At 43.9% G+C, this 3,337-nt stretch overlaps 1 pseudogene; it reads left to right on the top strand.

Moving 5' to 3' along the window:
- Positions 1–889: 889 nt before the first annotated feature.
- LOC110198322 (large ribosomal subunit protein eL20 pseudogene) lies at positions 890–1,492 on the top strand (annotated as a pseudogene).
- Positions 1,493–3,337: the final 1,845 nt, after the last annotated feature.

The following is a 3,337-nucleotide window of genomic DNA, read 5'->3' as shown; positions in this document are numbered from 1 at the left end:
CTTAGGGTCAGACAGCTGTTAGATGGCACAGCTAAGATTGGAACTCTGGCTTCTGGCTCTAAGGCCAGGGTTCTCCTTCACACTACATCCCATCGCTTGGTGAAAGGAATAGGATCTTGCTGCTCTCAACAGGACCTGACCAAACTACCCACTAGATTTGAGCCTGAATATATGACAGACAGGAAATGTGAGGTCAGGCCTGAGTGAGCAGGGTCAGTCTTAGCCTCCTCCATGTATTATGACATCACAGATCCCCCAGAACATGCTTTGCAAAGAAGAGACAAAATTAGGGATTTCCTTCCCTTTCTGAGTGAGGGGAGATGGGCTAAAGGGAATTGATGTTTGTGAATGCATTTGTCAAAATATTTTTTCCTTTTCCTTGTTATTTTTTTTAAAGTTTTATTCATTTTTTAGCACTATAATTTCTCAATATACATACCTTCTTATCGAATTCTCTCTTGTAACCAAGAAAAAAGTTAAGCAAAACCCAAACAACAAAGAACTGTGTTTGGCAGTGTATGTTTTACTCCACTCATATAGTTCCCCATCTTTCTGTCCCAAATCAACAAGCATTTATTAAGTGCCTATTATATTCCAAACACTGTAGGGACACAAAGAAAGGAAAATACTCACACCCTGGTGTCAAGAAGCTTAGGCAAATGGTGGAGACAACATCCCAATAACTATGTACAAACTATGGGAAAGGCTTTTTGAAAAAAAAGGTGGGACCTTCATAGAGACTTGAAAGAAAACAGGGAACTTAGAAGGCAAAGATAAGGAAGGAAAAGAGTTCCAGGCTTGGGAGACATCCAGTGAAAATTCCCAAAGTCAGGAGATGGAATGTCTCATTAGAAGAACACCCAGGAGGTCAGTGTCACTAGATCAAAGAATACATGGCTTTTGCGGGTTGGTGGGGAGTGAGGCGGCAGCACCATGAAGGCCTCAGGCACACTGAGAGAATATAAGGTAGTTGGACGCTGCCTGCCTACTCCTAAGAGTCCAGTGCCACCTGTTTATCGGATGCGGATTTTTGCTCCTAATCATGTTGTAGCAAAGTCCCGATTCTGGTACTTCGTTTCCCAGCTGAAAAAGATGAAGAAATCTTCTGGAGAAATTGTATACTGTGGACAGGTCTTTGAAAAGTCCCCTCTTACGGTGAAAAACTTTGGTATCTGGCTGCGCTATGATTCCAGGAATGGAACCCACAACATGTACAGGGAGTACAGGGACCTGACCACTGCTGGTGCCGTCACTCAGTGCTACCGAGATATGGGAGCCCGGCACCGTGCCTGGGCCCACTCCATCCAGATCATGAAAGTGGAAGAAATTCCTGCCAGCAAGTGCCACCGGCCTGCAGTCAAGCAATTTCGTGACTCCAAAATCAAGTTCCCTCTGCCCCACAGAGTCCTGCGTCGCCAGCACAAACCACGCTTTACTACCAAGAGGCCCGACACGTTCTTCTAACTGCAGAGACAAGGAGGCACCTGCTTTATTTGATCTGTTTAAATAAATTTCTCAATTAGAAAAAAAAAGAATATATGGAGGGGAGTGAAGTGTAAGAGGATTGGAAAGGTAGGAAGGGGCTAGTTTATGAAAAGTTTGAAAAGCCAAAGAGAGGGAGATCACAGGGAGTTTAGTGAATAGTGCACAGTCAGATTTGTGCTTTAGGAAGAGCATTTTGACATCTGGGTGGAGGATGGACTGAAGTAGGGAGAGAGTTGAGGCATGGAATTCAACCAGTCAATAAACATTTACATAGAACTCACTCAAGGCAAGCACTCGTATGGAGGTCAGAAGAAGCGATACAAGGACATTCTTAAGGTCCCTCTGAAGAACTTTGGAAATCGATTTGAGACATGGGAGATACTAGCAAAGAATCACCCAACAAGTCATGTCTGCCGCAAAGAAGGGTCTATGCTCTATGAGAGAGACAGAATTGCGATAGCTTAAAAGAAATTTGCGATATGCAAATTTAGAGTCATCTCCACTCCAAGTGTTCATGTGGACTATTTATGCCTGACCTGTGGTAGAGCCTTCCAAGCTTGTTTTGGTCTGATCAGCCACAGGAAGACACACTATATCCTGACCCCAACATAGTGATGTCATTCTGGTTCTCTTTGAGAATGAAAGACAACAACCAACCAATTATGTGCTAGGCACCATGTTGAGTGCTGGGGATACAAAGAAAGGCAAAGAACAGTCCCTGCCCTCAGGGAGCTCACAATCTAATGGGAGGTACAACCAAAAAAAGCAGCTAATACTGTTCAGTCATGCCCAGCTCTTCATGATTCCACATGGGGTTTTCTTGACAAAGATACTGGAGTGGTTTGCTATTTCCTTCTCCTGCTCATTCTACAGATGAGGAATTAGGCAAACAAGGTGAAGTGACTTGTTCAGGGTCATGCAGCTATAAGTGTCTCAGGTCTTCCTAACTCTGGCACTCTATTTACTTCACCACCTAGCTATTACTTACAATCAGATTATATACAGGACAAATAGAAAATAATCAACAGAGGGAAGGCATGAGAATTAAGGCGTTTAGCTGGGACTTGAAGGAAACCAAAGAAGCTGAGAGGTAGGGACGAGGTAGGAAAGAATTCCAGACATGGGGGACAGCCAGTGAAAATGACTGGAGACTTGAGATGGAATGTTCTGTTCGAGGAACAGCAAGGAAGCCAAAGAAACTGGATCTAAGAGCATGTGTAGGGATAGAAGAGGAGGGGAGAATATAAGGTATAAGAAGACTGGAAAGAGGGAGCCGGTGCTAGGTCATGAAGGGTTATGAATGCCAAATAAAGGGTATTAGATTTGATTTTGGAGGTAATAGGGAGCTACTGGAGTGGGGGGGGTGTAGCATGGTTGGACTTGAACTTTGGGGAAATAATTCTGATGGCTGAGTAAAGGAAGAGTAGGGAGAGTTATGGTAGGCAAACCAACTACCAAGTTATCACAATAATCTGGGACTGAGGAGATCAGGACCAGCATCAGGGCCATGGTAGTATCAGAGGAGAGAGAAGGGAACATTTGAGAAATATCACAAAGGAAAAATCAACCCTGTCAACAGATTGTGAGTTAGGAACTGGGGATGACACCTAGGTTATAAGCCTGGAGTACTAGGCTAGGAAGACTAGGAGGATGGTGGTACCCTTGACAGTAATAGGGAAGTTAGGAAGAGAAGAAGATTTTGGGGGGAAGAGGGAAAGATTATAAGCACAGTTTGCATCATGTTGAGTTTTAAGATGTCTCTTCAGTTTGAAATGTCTAATAGGCAGTTGGAGATGCAAGACTGGAGGTCAGGAGAGAGGCTGGGGCTAGCCAAATAGATGTACAAATCATT

The sequence above is a fragment of the Phascolarctos cinereus genome, unplaced genomic scaffold (genome assembly GCF_003287225.1).
Source record: "Phascolarctos cinereus isolate Bilbo 61053 unplaced genomic scaffold, phaCin_HiC Scaffold_4;HRSCAF=312, whole genome shotgun sequence".
Classification (NCBI taxonomy): Eukaryota; Metazoa; Chordata; class Mammalia; order Diprotodontia; family Phascolarctidae; genus Phascolarctos; species Phascolarctos cinereus.
Note: the sequence above shows the minus strand (reverse complement) of the source record. Positions and strands in the feature narration are given on the sequence as shown.